The following is an 18,511-nucleotide window of genomic DNA, read 5'->3' on the forward strand; positions in this document are numbered from 1 at the left end:
TGATCATGATCTCATGACTCAAATCCCTCGGACTTGCTTACCAGACGGTGATCTCTCTCGGATCACAAGCGGACCAACATCTTGGACTTTAATCAGGTTACCTCGTAACCGAACGACGATCTTTCTCGGATCACAAACTGACCAATAACTTGGTCCGTAATCGACTTACCTTGTAACCAAACGGTGATCTTTCTCGGCTCACAGACGGATCAACAACTTGGTCTCCATCAACCAACTGGTTTCTCAACCATCTTCTTTCCAACAGCGCAAATTTATTATCTTAGTGTGCAAAATTATTTAAACGTTGACCCATGGTGTGACCTACTTTCGAGCGTGTTCGTAACCGTGGACTCGGCTATCGATAGATTAAATACACTCTGCAGAGGTAGCGCACTATACCCACACCACGGAACCTATGGCCTCCCACTCCCATTCGGGTGGATGAACGCCATTCTAACAAAACCCCTCCATTGCCATGACACTCTCCTGGCCACTCCAACTCCCCACTGGACTAAGTCCTAGGACAAGGTACCATAACAACAACTAGCACACAAGGTTATGTCTGCTTACCGGGCCAGGGTAACGTACGCCCATAACGTTCCCTCGTTGGAGGCACCGACCAGAGGCATGACAATGGACCGAATAAAGGCCTTGCCATAAAGGCAAATGTGGTTGCACTGGGAAAAACTCGATTCAGTGGCACCATGACCTGATCAACGATATGTTCAAGTTGAGTTATTATCAGGTTCAACTTAAAGTAAAAGTAATCATGTCATGATTTGCCATGCAAATGCAATGATAAAGCATGCATCACTTATCATTTGAGCAATAACAGGTCAACTATATCAAGCACTAACCATACATATCAGAAACTCAAAACGCTTTTTTGGTTATGATTATTCAGTGAATTAACCTTGACAATATCTTAGCATAATTATTTTCTCACTCAAGAAAATATTAAGCCAACTAATTCTTTTCATAAACAAATTACTTCTTCATAACCAAATATAACTTCTAGTGATGTAAACTAAATTAGTTAGCCTTAATCTTCTGTAAACAAACATATCAACACAAACAAGCAATCAACAGAATAAATGTATATTTATTTTAGTGATTTAAATGCATGAACTAAATTATTCATTCAAGTACAAAAATCACAAACATTGTAATCGCACCATGAAAATGTTGATGTCGCTTGTGCAGGTGAGGTTCACACTCCTCCTGGTGATCCTCAAGACAAGCTTCACCTTCTAAAAACAATTATAAACATAAAAAGAAAACATCAAGAAACACTCTAAAATTCACAAGAAAATCTAGACAACAGAGAAAAATCTCATTTTTTGTGTGCTTCTAGATATTTTCATAAAGAACACAATGCAAAATGAATCAATTCATTTGGACTTACGGTTAGAGAGTTGTGGCTGTTTAAAGCTCTCTGGTTAAATTTTAATTTGATTTAAATAAAAACAGATCTGGGGGGTGACGTCGAAGACGTAAACCCGTGGGGCGCCTCCAATTGTACCGCTTCTGGTGCGGCCAGAGTGGCTGATAGTGGGCCTCGCTAGTCAGGTGAGATGGAGGGGGAAGGAAACAGAGCATGGTGGGGCTCCACCGGAGCACACGCCGGCGAGGAGGGCATCTTGGCCCGAGCTAGAGGGATAGATTGAAGGAGAAGACTGAGGCGCACCTGCTCGTACCCATAGATTAGCTAGGTGTGGTCGGACGGCGTCGAAAAGGACCTCTCAAGCGGAGGCAGAGAGTGGAGGTCATCGGAGTTGGGGATGATGGTGACCAGAGGCTGCACCAGTGGCTCCAACTGGGTCGGACGGCACTACTGAAGCACGGTGGAGGCTCTAGAAGAGTGGCCCATGCCTGGGAGGGGCTGGAGCCGTGCGGACGACCCGATGGGATCGTCGGCAAGATCGAGCTCAGGGATGGCGACCCGAGGCCTGCCCGGCCGGGCTGCGGCTTCCTACGGTCTTGTGGAGTGTGTGTGGTGAGTTAGTGATGCTCGAGAGGGCTAGGTAGGGCTGTATTTATAGGCGAGCAAGAGGAGGGGATTGGGCTCCACCGGAGGACACCTGGACATGGCGCGCAGCGACGAACGGTGTCAATGAGCGAGGGGGAAGGCAATGCAGCTCACGCAGGCACTGTGGGTCGTCAGCGACGAGCACAGGATCAAGGGGGTGGCGACAAACACAGTGCGTGGCGCACTGTGCGGTTGGCCAGACCGTGCCTGTGCTCGCTGCGGCGAGCTCCGGCATTGGCAAGCACTAGGAGGGAGTTGAGGGAGTAGAGACAGGTATTTCATCTGCAACCAGTAGTGTGGCAAATGATGGAAAGGTTTTTAGAACTAGGAAGATGCCCATGCGTTGCACGCATCAAGATGCATTTGTATGTGTAGTTTATCTTGTGGGAGAAAAGGATGAACGAGGGAAGGACTTATTTGCAAATCTGGAGAGGGGTATGGGTATCTTTTAGCAAAATTCCCATTTGTTTCCCTCCTATCTGTTAGATATAAATAGGACGACCTATAGAGAAAAAAGTAGACAGTAAAGGATGTAGAGATAAATATTAAATATTAAATATTAAATAAATATAACAGTAGAGAAGAGAGTAGAGATAGCAGAGACGTCGGGAAAGGATCGCGTGCACGGGAAAAAGCGGCCAAGCATGCGCTAGTTTTGGCGCGTGGCATCCGGCGCGCTTTATAAAATCGAACGCCCTCCCACCGCTCTGTGCCTTGCCGCCGCTCTCTCCCCACTCTGTGCCTCGCCACTGCTCTCTCCCCGCTCTTTTTCGCCTCGCCGCTGCCGCGCCACCATGCCGTGGCGTCGCCAAAGGCTAGGAGCAGCGTCGCCCTGGGAATCCGACGACGATTGGTATCTTCACGCCTACAGTCAGACGTTGGAGGAGGACATCACCGAGGAGGAGTCAGACAACGAGGAGTAGTTGAATTATTTTTTTTATCTATCTATGCTGAGAACTATCCTCTACTCTCTAGTATCTACTTCTCGATCTCAGCACTATAAACGCTTTTTTAAAGTGCCGCGCATTGCGATTCTGTTGGAGATGCTCTAACATGGCAGACGAGTGCTTTAATGTTGCCCACAAGATGCGCGATTATTACTAGTAGTATATTTTTCTTGCCATGTTGAGATTTTAAAACCACGAGTGCGAACATGCAGAGGAGCAATGAAGACCAAACACGGGATATTAGGGACATCTTCAAGGAGCGTGGCAAGTTAAAGAGGAGCTGCACCGAACCTTTAAAACGAGCTTTGGTAAGTAACATCCTTTCAATTACTTTCGTGTAGCCTCGTGTTCTTCGATGTGTATATGTTGTAGTTTCTATTTCTCTTAAGCGTGGTGTCCTTCGATGTGTGATAAGAAGAGTCTTAATCGTCCTAATGCTTTTGTTTTTAGCTTGATGTAGGAAGTGGGTGTTCTCACCTTGTAGTCTGCTTTTATTTTTTTTCCTTTTGAATTCACTTCTCTGAGTTCTGTTTATCTAGCTTCTACTAAATGGATCTAGGTTGCTCTGAGTATTGATCTAAAAAAGAAGTAACTTCATGTCAGGATGCAGTTCCTACGAGGAGGGAAGTATGGTCAACCTCGAGATCATGTTTCCAAAATGAGGCTGGATTACAAACAAGGTGCAAGTTCCCTAATGATGATGTATTAGACACAAGGTGCAAATTCCCAGATGATGCTGGATTACACACAAGCTAGGTGGAGTCGTCAGCTGTTCGTGTCCTTGTGTCATTAGTAAAGGCTGAAAGAAAGCGTGCAGCAGCCCTTGAGAATGTAGCTGAGTTCCTGAAGAAACGAAAAGAGCAATCAGATGCTCTCTTCACCCAAGCCAAAGAAGAGATGGAAGAAGCCAGAAATAAGCTAGCAGAGGCAGAGCAGGCTAGGCGTCTCCTGCTATCTAAAACTGTTGTCAATACAAAATTTCCTTCATAATAGCTAGGTTCAAATGTTTATCTAGTCAGCATGCCTGTTGTGATGTCCATGCATCTACTGATGTGGCACAAAATGTTTTTTTTGGGTCATATAATAACAGCAATTACTTTCCAAACAATAACAGACGAAGCATTGGACATGGTATAGTTCACGTGCAAGCCCGACATTCCAAGTTCAACTTCCACATCAAACTCATGTTCATAGATATCTGCACATTCATACATAATGTCCACAACCATGATTCACTTCAAAGCCAAAAAATGTGAGGAGAGTTATAAATAAAGAAAATCCTCTACTAGTTCCTGCTACCAGTGCGAGCACAACAAGTCAAGAACATGTGTAAATTAATTATATTTTAATCATTTTTTGTGTTCTAAAATGCCTGCCGGCTCGCGGGAGGACGTGTTGCCGGCACACGCGCGGATTCAATGAAGGCAGGCGGGGCAGTCTTAAGCTGGTTGCATGAGGCGAGGAGGCGTGCTCAGCCGGGCCTGCAGCGAGTGCGGCCCTCTTGGCCGGCGCGCCGGTTCAATGCCTGCGCTATGAGTGGTCACGTCCGTGTCAAAGCAATCACTCCATCCAGTCCTTTTTTGTTTGGGTATAACAAAATCTCGTTTTCCATTCACATTTTACAAGTAAAAATTGTGGACAAACTTTGACCCAAAGTACGATGGGGACTAGTAAACCAGAATGGAGGTAGTAGTTTTTTTAATCAAAGAAGGGTTTCCCCTTCCGATTTTCATTACTGAAAACCCGCATCTAAATCTAAACCATAGTATTTGCCCTAGAACTACCAGGTTCAACATCTCGCAACATAAACCCATATAACCTCCATCGCAAAAAACCATACAACCATACGCCAAGGAGGTATGTAGTACTTTGAATTCCATTTTCACTCCATACCAATCGTTCTAAATACTACTTACTACTTATAACACGCCATTGAAAATCGGAACTCTTAACCCCGCTAAAAAAATGATATTTTAAATGTGGCTACTCGATCTGTGGCAACTGGCGAGCCACCGCGCTCCAAGTCGTTAACCTGTGGTCCCGACCATCAACTCCTACGTATCAAATTATCACGCGAGCTGACTATTCCTACAAAGGTGCTCCACCACGTACCCGGTACCCGCGAATGCATAAATCGTGCACCTAGGGTTTTAGGGTTTATTTGTTAACGTCGCCTTTACGTAACACTCATGTGTGCGAGACAGCGAGAGGCCGAGTGCGTGCGTGTGCCTCTTCTCTTCGTATATGTACTCCACCGTTTGTCTGGTGTCCAAAAAATTATAATAACTACTAACAATGTGCCAATGCGTTGCCACACGATCAAAGTAGATTAATACATATTCACCAATTTGATAAAAAAAAGTCTAGTTTTGAAATACGTATATCACTAAAAATATGTTATGTTTCACTCAAAATATATTCCTTTGGCGGTTTTGATGAGATAAGGGAGGAATGTTGTTGGTTTCAAGATTCGAGATGTGGTATATGTCTAATTTCTAATCTTACTAGCAAGATGCCCATGCGTTGCACGGAACATCAAGATCTTGTGGGAGAAAAGGATGAACGAGGGAAGGCCTTATCTGCAAATGTGGTGAACAGTGCGGGTAAATTGCCATATTTTCCTTCCTATCCGTCAGATATAATTCGGACGACCTACATTGCAGGATGGCAGGCCCACCATCATCACCAACTCTATTTTTTATCCCTACTCTTATAAAAAGCATTGTCGGTGATGATCGTGTGCCTGCCATCCTGCAATATAGGTCGTCCGATCTATATCTGACGGATAGGAAGGAAACTATGGCAATTTTGCAAAAAGATACCAACACCCCTCTCCACATTTGCAAATAAGGCCTTCCCTCGTTCATCCTTTTCCCCCACAAGATAAAATACTCATACAAATGCATCTTGATGTTCCGTGCAATGCATGGGCATCTTGCTAGTTGTTGCAAAAAGCCCATGTGTGTGTGAGAGAGAGGGAGAGTGGAGGAGGAGAGAGTGCATGTGCGAGAAAGACACAAGGAGTGTGTGTGCGATAGGTATCAGCTTAAAATGAGGCGATAGTGTGTGTGTGCACGATCGAGAGGGCGTGTCTCAAGAAGGGAAGAGAAATCTACATAGATACAAGGAGCGGGAGAGAGACATGTATGCGATGGTGGAAGCACGAGTGTGCGGGTGTATAAACCTATCTAGAGGCTAGCTAGTTGATAAATGTTTGTGAGAGAAATACGATTTGGGGTGCGAAAGCGAGAGTTTTGTGTGTGTGAGAGAGAGACGGTAGTCGGGAAGGGGAGTGGAAGCAGGAGTTGTGTGTGTGTGTTTGTGAAAGAGAGAGAGGAGACGGTAGTCGGGGTTCTCTGATCGGTAAACAAATGAATAATGTCAGTCTATGATGGAGAAGAAAAGGAGACCGCAACAAATGTTGTGTCTACAAGAGAGAGAGAGAGAGAGAGAGAGTAATTTTAGTGGTATGAGTCATATGTAGAGACATATAGGGTGTGAGGGAGAATCCCATAGAGAGAAAGACAAAGTGAAAGACGAGTGGAGACTGTGTGTGTGGCGGTGAAAAATAAAGCTTAGGTACCGAGTGATACCAGAGAACAGTAGAGACGTGAGAGATAATGAAAACCGTGTAATGTATAATGATAGGGAGAGTGTGACACTTCTCAAGGGAGACGTCGAGAGACCATGTTTGCGAGGATAGGAGAACAACGTGCGGGTGAGCTGGAGAGAAGAGAGTGATAGCTACCTGAAGGAGCATGCATGCTAGAGAGATGGGCGTGAAAGAGTGAACAAAAAAGGGATTCAAATATTTGAATTCGAGATGATGATACAAGTAATCCATACTCGAACCAAAATTGATCTATCAAACATGCATACTCATATGAATTCACGCACATCTATGTTATTTAATATGTAGGTATTACTGATCCATACATTTTAGTAGAACATAATTTGTTTACATTTTTTTGAATTCAACCTTAAGATTTCGAGATCGTTGTATTTGTAAATCATATTATACATATAAAGGAGCAGAAATCTTTGTTGTTCTTTTGAAAGTATATATAAACAAATGATGTATATAGAATGTAATTCCAATTGAAAATGGATCCCGCCAGGAAAAAAATAGAATACAAACGGGATTCAAATTGAGTTGGCATGGTAAACGTGCACTCTGCAAAATTTGAACGAAGCGGGGAAAGTCACAGTAACCGCCCGAAACCAAAATCTGCGAGATGGAAATCACTACTGCCTATCCCTGCCATGCAAATCATATCTGCTGGATTTCTATAGGTTTTGATAGGGGTAGGTTTGTAATTTCACCCATACGTGACGTAACCGCCTCTCACCTGGATTCATACACGGTGGGCGCCAAAACATAGTGTGTCCTCGGCCGAAATCGACTCCCTCCCCAATTCATATTCATACACGGTGGGCGCCAAAAACAAACTCTCGTCGGCAAATATTCGATGTATGCGAGATTACCGTCCTATCCCCAACCGACTAATGTTGTTGTGATGTAGTAGAAATTTGAAATGGGGGATAAGTTTGTAAATTTCCTCGCATTTGAGACAAGCGCGCCCTAAATACATGGTTCCCCCCTTCCTCTCTACCTCCCTTTTCCCCATTTGTACTCTGTGGGCGCCAAAACACCCTCTCCACCCGACCCTCCTCCGTCCGCCGTCGTCCGCCACACCATCCACCGCCGTCCTCCTCCACCATGTCGGAGCTGATACCCCGACGCCGCAGTCCATTATAAGAGATCGACCTCTCTCATCCACGGCTTCGGACCGGGATCCTTGCATCCCGTCCTCTCGCTTCATCCCCGCCGTCGTCCACCTTGTCGGCGCCGCTCATATGACAGTCTCATCCACCGCACCCCGCCGCCACCGTCTACCCTCCTAGATCTGCTTCCACGCCGCCGACAGCCATCGCTACCGCAGCACCGTCAAATTCTCTGCAGATGCGTACACGGCGCCGCACCAGAGGCGGTACTCTTTCGTATCTGCTCAACTTATTTATCGCAGCAAGAAAATAGATCGCCACTGCTTTACTCAGATTTCATGTCTTGGTTGCGAAGTTGCCTTTGTCCGGTTTGCACCTTCAGATCCGCCATGGCACGCTCAACACTATACTCCCAATGCTTATGGTTTTCCCCTTTTATATTCCACACTAGTTAAATTACAGTAGACTAAATTTCAAAATTGGGTCAGTCGATTTTTCAGAGCTCACCGGAGTTCGCCGGTGCGATCGAAGTGGCTCGGGTGGTTGTGGGCAAGGTTTTCAGAATCGCGATTCTGTTATACGATTCTACGACTTTACGATCCAAACTAACCCCTATGATTCTATGATTTTAGTTCTTAGAATCTACGACTTTACGATCCTGATAGTGAAGATCCTATGATTTGCAATCCTACCACCAAAGCTCCGATCCGATTCAAATCATGATTCTGACAACCTTAGTTGTGGGGCCTCACCGAACGAAGAAAACTCGACGCGGGTGGGGGTTGGGGCGGGGGTGGGGGTGCCAGAGGAACACAGGCGGTAGGGGCCGGTGGTCCGGCCGGCGGACCGTGCGGTGTTCTGTATGGGAAGAATCAGAGACGAGGAAGAAGTAGGGTTAGGAGACGTAGGATCTTCATCCAACCACCTAAAATGGTCGAGAGACAGCTGGGAGTTGCATTCTTAATACGCTCTGGTTCATCATGTGTGGGCACTGTGCAACCAACATTTTATATCCAAAATCTTCTTGCTCTTCTTTACCATGTTCCTCTTCCATTCTTCTTTAATATGTACACTCTCTGTTCCTAAATACAAGTCTTTGTATAGATTCCACCATGGACTACATATGGAGCAAAATGAGTGAATCTACACTCTAAAATGTATCTGGATACATCTGTATGTGATCCATAGTGGAAATCTCTACCAAGACTCATATTTTGGAACGGAGGGAGTATGATAGTAGTACAGTATGTTCCTTGTACTAAAGATGAGCAGGGACATTTGCAGTGTAGAGGTCTATATGGTCGGTTGTGATGGACACTTTGAGCCTGTTTGGTTCGTAGGATCTTGTAAACATAGGAATAGGATTTGTAGTGGCCTGCCCACTTGAATCCTATAAGAATAGCAAGGAAATGCGGGGAGCTATGTCGCCTTTGAGAGTTACACTGATATTAATAGTACCGCACCTTCACTTGAAGAGAGCTGGTATACGAAGCCTTTCTAGCCGTACCGACAATACTAGCACATATATTCCAGCAAGTTCCACTTTGCTGATTTTACTCTGATGCTTTGTGTCGCACTAGCAGCAATCCACTCTTGAAGCTAAACACTGCAATGACTTACAAAATTGGCACCAAGGCATTGAGTGCCATTCTGGATGCAATGAAACTCATATGCTCCCCACCTGTTGATTCTTGTTCAGAATATGATCCTAATGACTATTCTAACCTCGAGAAGTCAAAGGCAGATGGCCTATCCTGTTCACCCATCAAGGTGCATGTTCTAATTTGGCAATGTTTTATTGATTACGGTTATCTTGCATATGTTGTCTTGCATTTCTTATAATTTGTTGCACCGCCATCTGCTTAGTTTACTCATCATATAGGTTGAGATGCCATGCCCATCCATTATCAATACATATTCCATCTGTCATCATACCATGTTTTTCCACTCAAATGCTGTTCTTGTGCATCAGACATCAAAAAGGAAGAGGGTGATTGCCAAACCTGAAGGAGCGCCAGCAAAGTCCTTGAAAAACGTGGTGGTGCAGGAGAAATCAGACAGCACCCCACTTATATTGGTTGTACAACCAGTGACACAAAACGTAGGACCGACTCCAGCAGACTGTACCCATACTTCACTGGCAACACCACTAGCCCCACCACACAGGACCTGCACTCCAGCAAAAGGTATACCAATTTCATTTGCCATAGCACCAGTTGTACCCCAGAAAAATCCCACTCCAGCAAAAAGTACAATAAGTCCACCGGCCGAAGACCTATCCCAACTGCAAAGACGGCCAATTCCTACAGATTGGAACCCCATTCCATTTATTCCCAGTTTAAAAGACAATGCTTTCAATGTTGTTAGGGACTACGTGCATATATTCCCATCATGGGAAGATTATTGTGAAGACAAACACCATTTTTACATCTTCCTGTCCAACTTACGTGTAAGTGCTATTATTCATGGTTATTATTTTCCTATTTTCTACTGATTGAACACATCAATGATTTACATTACATTGTTGTAACTAGGCGAGGGTCAATCTGGATAGTCATGACGAGCAAAGCTTGCTTGTGCTTTTCAAGGAAGCATTGCAGCAGTATCGGTGTTACCTGAGGAAATCACACTTTGATGGCAAGTCTATAAACGAATTTCTGGTGAAGTCTCCTGTGCTAAATTTAGAAGACATTGAATGGAAAAACCTTGTTATGCACTGGTCTCGTTCCCAGGATGAGGTATTGTCTATGAAATCACATGACAATTTGAACTTCTACTTTTCCGCATGTGCCTTACGGATCTATTTTGCGAGAAATCTTCTCGAAGAAGAATTCCGGTTTGACAAGAATGACAGGATATCGCAAATATGCTGCCCGCTGCTTTGCTCTTGTTAGTACCTGTTGTCCTGTATCACTGTACTTGCATACATACCTGGTTCATTATGTGACAGCAGTATGCATGATAGCTTGCTTATCAATTGTCTGCTCCAAATTATCTGATCTGTATGAATGGTTACATTAGTGTAGAATATATCCAATGCCAATGTTTTTTAGCTCTGCATTGTTCTTGTAAGTACATGTTGTCCTTTATCAGTGTACTTATAATGGCAGGTAGTTGTTCATGTACCATCACTCTGCAGCTTATTTTCCTTTGCCCTCCATTTTCTACATATTAGATCTATATTTACTCTTACCATAAGGTTGGTACTAAAGAAGTTTAGCTGTGCATTGCTCTTGGCTGTACCTTTTGCCTGTATCGCTGCACTTACATTTATAGCTACTTGTTTATGTAGCATCACTCTTCATCTTATCTTAAATATTCTCCATTTTTTCGTATATTATCTCATCAATATTTACTCTTAACAAAATGTAGAATAAAGGCAATGCTTTTGAAGAAGATTCTGTCGTAAACTTCTTGAATTCCCCACCCCCATCAGCATGGACAAGGCCTTTATAGAGCCTGTCTTCACCAATAATGTAAGTTTGTCCATCTCAAGCCTTCAAACTTTGTTGTATATATTTGGTTAGGTATGACTGCAACAGTTGTTTATTTTTGGTGTTTGCATCAAATTGCTTGTTTAAAGTTTATTATGTAGTTCATAAACAAAAGTTTGTCCTTTCTCAATTTAAGTTTTGAGTTGTACAACCAAGTTCCTTCTTCATACCATGTAAATTAAACTATACAGATCAAGTGATCTTCTTTTGCACTGCATGCATGCTTCTGTTCTTCATCCGTAATCCAGTGGTGTGGTGAACGTACCCACTACAGCACAATGTCATATTCTGCAATGTCTTAACTATGAACAATGTCATATCATTCTACTATTAATTAAACCGTCTCTTTATTTGCCAATCTGAAATGGTATAAATTGACAGCACAATAACCATTGATACTTATGAGTTCTTGATCTATAATCCAGTGGTGTCGTGAAGCTGCCAACTCCTTCACAATGTCATTTCCTGCCATGTCTTGACCTGAACAATACCATATTGTGTTAATGCAATTTTAAACTTTCACTTTATTCGTCAGTAAGAAATGTGATGAATTGTTAGCACTGATACTTTTATGTGCAAAACCTGTCATCTGTCTTCTTGTTTATCTTTCAGAGTGACAAAGATATAAGTGTTGAACAAGCGCAGTCTCATCATCGTGCTCAGCTGATTGCGCTGCAGCTCCCCAGCAGGGCTAACCTTTCTTGAACTCTATTGAAGTGATGTTGGTTTTGTATATTATTTTGTCGGCGTGTTTATTTGCACTGGTGGCGATCTTTGATGCCCAGTGTATGTAATCTGCTGTCTGCTTGTGCTTTATTATCATAGTGACGAACTTTGATGCCCAGTGGATGTAATATGCCGTAATTTCTTTATTGTATAGTCTAGGTTTTTTCTTATTCACGATGCTGCAGTTATTTTACTGTATATATATCCTGTCTTCACAGTAAACCGGCCAAACCGTAAAATTACGGTACATAATCGAGCCGTCATTCAATCATGATGTAGGTTGGGCCTGAAACATGCCGAACAGCTCACGGGCCGGCAGCAGCCCAAAATAAACCTCGGCCCAAAATTGTCTCGGTCCTTGTTTGGCCCAATCAGATATCGGCTGCGAGCAGGCCGGATGCAAACCGGGCCGTAGTTAGGCCCAACTATATGACGGGCTTTTAACAGGCCAAAATTAATATAGGGCCGAAATGTTAAACGGGCCCTTAACAGGCCAAAACTAATATCAGGCTGACTCACTAAGTGGGCCTTTAGCAAGTGGGCCCAAAAGCATAGTGTCCAGTTGACGGGCCGAATCTGATATGGGCCATAATTGAGCCCAAAGCCTCTTAAAGGGCCGGACCTGATGTGGGCCGTAATTTGGCCCAGAACATGGTAGGCTTTTAATGGGTCGGATCTCATATGGGCCACTATCACTACAGGAATCAGCTACTTTGCCGTCCGCCACGGCGGACGGCAAAGGCATGAACGGCGGACGGCAAAGGCCTTTGCCGTCAGCCGCGGACGGCAAAAGGCTCCGGCAAAGTAGGCTTCGGTAAACAGCTACTTTGCCGTCTACTACTGATGGCAAAGTCTTTGCCGTCTGCGGCGGACGGCAAAGAGAGCGCGGCAGACGGCAAAGAAGGCGGACGGCAATAATTGCGCTGTCAGTCCGTTAAGTGGCTAACGGCAGGCCTTTGCCGTCCGCCGCTGACGGCAAAATTGCTAGTGTCTTTGCCGTCCGCTGTATGATGTCATCTACACGTCACTACATGGCAGGTTCTTTCCCGTCTGCCACTGATGGCAAAGTGTAGGTTCTTTGCCGTCTGCCACTGATGGCAAAGTCTTTGCCGTCTGCCACTGATGGCAAAGTCTTTGTCGTCTGCCACTGTAGGCAAACTGACCAAATGGGTCAGCTCCCAGGAAGCACAGCTGGATGCCACGTGTCCTCTTTGCCGTCGGTGGCAGACGGCAAAGAGCCCGTTCCCGTCGGTGGCAGACGGCAAAGAGCCTGCATATTGGCTCTTTTATCTGTTTTTTATTAAATCCAACAATTTTCATCACAAATATAGATGACATATATAGATATATTTCAAAAGGCCATTACAGAGCAAACATATAAGATATCCAACACATAACTTCATCATCCAACCATATATATTACATGCATAGTTCCATCATACATAACAAGTTCAACGATACAAAAGAAACAGAGAAAGGGATAAGGAGCACTCCATCTATGCAAGCTTTCGTCAAGTGAATGATCTCTGCAAAATGAAAAATAAGAAAGTTAGAACAAGAAGAGTAGAACAAGAAGAAGACTAGAACAAGAAGAGTAGAACAAGAAGAAGACTAGAATAAGAAGAGTATGTCATTTATGAGCTAACTTACATGAAATGGATCATATATGAGCTAACTAAGTTGAAATGGGTCGTTTATGAGCTAGCTAAGGTGAAATGGATCATTTATGAGCTAACTTAGTTGAAATGGGTCGTTTATGAGCTAACTAAGGTCAAATGGATCGTTTTTCAGGTAACTAAGGTGAAATGGATCTTTTTTAGCTAACTTAGATGAAATGGATCATTTATGAGCTAACTTAGTTGAAATGGATCGTTTTTGAGCTAACTTAGGTGAAATGGATCATTTATGAGCTAATTTAGTTGAAATGGATCTTTTTGAGCTAACTTAGGTGAAATGGATCATTTATGAGCTAATTTAGTTGAAATGGATCTTTTTGAGCTAACTTAGGTGAAATGGATCATTTATGAGCTAATTTTAGTTGAAATGGATCTTTTTGAGCTAACTTAGCTGAAATGGATCATTTAAGAGCTAATTTAGGTGAAATGGACCGTTTTTTAGGTAACCTAGGTGAAATGGATCGTTTATGAGCTAAATTAGTTGAAATGGATCGTTCATGAGATAACCTAGGTAAGATTGGTCATTTTGGAGTTAACCTAGGTGAAATGGGTCATTTTAAAGCTAACGTAGGTAAAATGGATCATTTAGGAGCTAATCTAGGTAAAATGGGTCATTTTTGAGCTAACTTGGATGAACTGGATCATTTATAAGCTAACCTAGGTAAAATGGGTCATTTTAAAGCTAACTTAGGTAAAATGGATCGTCTATAAGCTAACTAAGCTAATTATGCAATTTTTGACATAAGTAAGCTAAGTACAGATCGTTTTAGAGCTAACTTAGGTAAAATGGATGGTTTTGGAGGTCAGTAAGCTTATTAAGTCATTTTGGAGGTGAAGAAGCTAAGTCTAGGTCATTATGGTAAGCATTGGAGGAAATAAAGCTAAGTCTAGGTCTTTATGCATGTGTTAAGCAAAACACTAGATAAACTTACCAAGAAGTAGGAGGTGTAGGAGCGGGGTGCCTCGTGTCGGTAGCTGGAGAAGGATCGTGCGATGCTTGTCTGGAGTTACGCTGCACCAAAGATCATTTCCAATGTCTTGTTAGCATGATGACACTCAAATGTTAAGACTAGCAAGTAATGTCCATTCAATAAAACTCACCGTGGTCCCAGGAGCAATCACTGGCATCGGCGGAGCGGTCTGACCTGTCTTCTCGCACACAGACTGCACATTTGGTTTTGACGACTCAGTCATACTAGTTAGTAATGAGACAAACACTACATGAATGTTTTGGCTAATCTGCAGAAGAAACTTACCACAAGGAGCTCGTACATGGCCCTTGCCTGCATGTCATTCCGTGCCCTCTCCTCCTCCATCATCTTTGTCGTCCTCTCCTCCAACTCCCGCTGCCTCTCCACCGCCTCCGCCAGAAGTTTCTCCGTTCTATCTCTCTCACTCTGTATAGCAGCCTGCAACACCACTCACATGACCATTTGTAATCATTGATGGAAGCACACACAATGTAATGAAGAAAGATAACTGAGTACGTATCACTAACCTTGATGGCAAGTTGCACTGGCCGTTCACGAGGCCTTATCTCAGGAGCGGAGCTCGACTGGCGCGCCTTGATCTCCGGGAGACTGCTAGGACAACGGATAAGTCCATCTCCAATGGCTATGGAGCCATGGGACCTCCCGCCACCAGATATCATCAACAGCTCTGGATCAATGGGACCCTGGCTCGGGTTAAAGTCCTCCCCTTTCCTCGCCTTCCCCTCATCTCTATATCTCACGAGCTTGTTGTGGGAGGAGATGTTGGTGAAGTTGTTTGCATCATCGAGGTCAGACTGAGAGAAAGCCTTGACTTTCTTGAAAGAGGCAGTGTGGGCCATGGCATACAGGTCGTACACCTCTGGCACCTTATCCACCTTATTGTAGCGTGCCTGAAAGAGAGAAACAATGAAAATTAGTAATTAAAGGGCTCAAGCTAGCATGATGAATGAATTGCATGAATCATGAAGCAAACCACATACCCAGTTGCGCCCGAATTGATATAAGTTGGAGCTGCCTTGATGGTGTGGCACACCTTCCATTTGGGCACGTTTGTCCTTGGCCTCGTTGTGGAGGGCTAGCCATCGTTGTGAGCACCACTCATCGACCAACACCTCCCAACAATCCATCCGATCCGCACACCATCTCGGAGGCGCCTAAGTTAGCAAATAGAAACTTGAGCGCTACGGCTAAGAATTACTAAATGAAGGAACTTAAGTAGAGAAGGCCTTAAGAATTACCTTCATGTACTGCTCCTTACTCAGGAACTTATCATGGCACGCCGGCTTGGTCTTCTTGATACCACGCAAGGCGTAGTAGTCTCGAACAGCCTGCACCCGAGCCTCGTGCCGTAAGTTCTGGAGTAGGCGCTTGCAGACGTTCTCGATAACATGTGCCGCGTCCTCCTCGTATCCCTCCTCACACCTGTAGAATGTCTGCAATCAAATGAGACAACATTGATTAGTACAATTAATAACTAGCTAGTTGAAGATTTTTAAATGTGTAAAGGAGAAATTACCCAGAACTTTCTGATCACCATGTCTGCCCTCGTGTTGCACACGACACCGTCGATAATCTCATCCGGCGGGGCCGGGGCAGCCACGTAGTGCTCCCAGCTCAATCCAAGCTCTGGAAGCCGACCCTCACCAGGCAACGTGACAAACCCCGGGAAGTTTTGCCGGCAAAGAACTCCAAGGATGGAGTTGGGCCGGCAGACACTATGATGGTGGTCCCAACCCCTGCAGCATGACAAGGCCAACGCATTAGTTATTTGAAAAAACGTGAATGCACAAGGTACAAAAATATTAAATGAACTTACGTACCTCTCCCCATCAGGGAAAATCAACCACCTCTGCTCGCGGATCACCGGCACGGACGGGAGCCGTGTAGCACCACGCTGGTAGACGGTGCCCCCCTCCTCCTCAAGATCAGTCGGCTCCCCGCCATCATCAGCATGGCCACTCGGCTCCTTGGGCTGATCCGGCCAGGTACCCCATCCGGACGTGTGCTCCTCCGGGGTCACGTGGGCCGAACTCTCGTGGGCCGAAGGCCAGTCGACCCGAGGCTCGTGGGCCCAAGACCCGTGGACCGGAGGCTCATGGACCGGAGTCCGTGTAGCCTCCTCCTCGGACGAGTCCACCCTAGCAGTCACGTGCTCGGGTGAAACGGCTGGGGGTGGCGGCGAGGAAGGCGCCGTAGCAGTCACCCTACCTCCTCTCCCACGACCACGTGCCCCACCTCCTCTCTTCCTACCTCGTCCCCTGCTGGGCACCGCGGTCGACGAAGAAGGGCACGGCGGTGTGGCCATAGTGTCCAGCAACGCTCGGCGGAGAGGTGCGTCTGGAATGGAAGACCTCAGACCACGCTCCCGACCAGCGCCCACCATCTTTCAACACCTGCCATGACAAACAGTAAACGAAATTAGTACAACATAAAAAAAGACCGACATGAATAATAATATGTGTATCACTTAAGTGTATCATCATCAAGTACAACATAAAAAATGTAATACCTGACACTACTAATAATCTCGATCAGTATCATCAATAAATGCATAATCATCATCATCACTATAATCAATGACGGGCTCATAGGGTTCATTGGCATCAACATGTGCAAGGCCACCTTGACGTAATCGGTCAAGCATTGACAGGTCATCCGCAGCAGTAACCTCTTCTTGTTCCGGCTCTTCTTGCTCCTCCTCTGGGGTGATGTCGGATTCATTGTCGCTGTCTACTTCAATGTTTTGGGGTGAAGTATAGCGGTTCTTGAAACGCTTTTTGGAAAGACGTGTCTCTTGGAAGAATTCTCCTTCATATGTGTCTGGGTTAATGTGAGGTTCATAATCCTCTTCCTTTGGGGGAGAAAGTCTAGCACGTGGCGGCACTTCATAAACGACATCCCAACCTTTCAGATTTGGATTAGTTTGGCAGGCCCACGGTAGATAGAATACTTGGGTCGCCTGTTGAGCCATAATATAGACATCAGGAACATCTAAATGAGTGCTTTGGTTGATTTCAACTAGCCCTATATGTTCATGAGTCCTTCTAGTCTCCTTCGGCTGAAACCAATAACATTTGAAGACTACGACATTCGGTGGATTTTCACCATAGAACAGAAGTTCATAAATTGCTTCAACTCTCCCATAATACTCGGTACCTCCTTCGCCGATAGCAGATACACAACAATTTGTTGACTTTCAGTCGGCCATAGATAGCTCTTTGCCATAGGTACGAAAGCGATACCCGTTGATGTCGTACTTGTCAAATGAACGGACCTTATAGTCAAAACCATTAGCGACTTGTCTCAATTCGGCGTCCATAGACTCTGAATTAGCCTACAAGTTTAATATGAAAGGATTGTTGCATTATGCACAAATTAGCGAATGATATGAAATTGTCTAATAGAAATTACCGTTTGTTTGAACCAAGAGATGAAACCGGGATAGCCACCTCCTTGCTTTGCGAGAAGCTCATACTCTTCGACGGAATCCTTTTGGATCTCCGCTCCATACGAGAATATGGTGACGTATCGACTGTATGACATATCCAGGAATAAGAGTAGTTCAAAGGAAATAGAAGTTGCAAAACAATGTACCGAGAACTTACTCGATGTACGGCCGCACTTCTATCAGGTTGTTGAAGATATACAACGAAATGGTCCGCCATTCTTCGTTATCCAAAGATACTGGATGTGAAACACTAGCTGGTGCGAGATTCCCTTTGAATAGGCTGAGGTTGGATCCACCCTTTTTAGGCTCGTCAGCATTGTACCGAGGCTTCGGATTATGCAAATGACGATTTTTGGCTTCGTAGTGCGCTGTTATGAAGTTTGCCGCCTCCTCTGTGATGAATGCCTCAGCCATCGATGCTTCAATTCTACGTTTATTTTTACATTTTTCTCGAAGCGTCTTCTGCATCCTCTC

Source organism: Triticum urartu, chromosome 6A (assembly GCF_056163025.1).
Source record: "Triticum urartu cultivar PI428250 chromosome 6A, HENAU_Tu73, whole genome shotgun sequence".
Classification (NCBI taxonomy): Eukaryota; Viridiplantae; Streptophyta; class Magnoliopsida; order Poales; family Poaceae; genus Triticum; species Triticum urartu.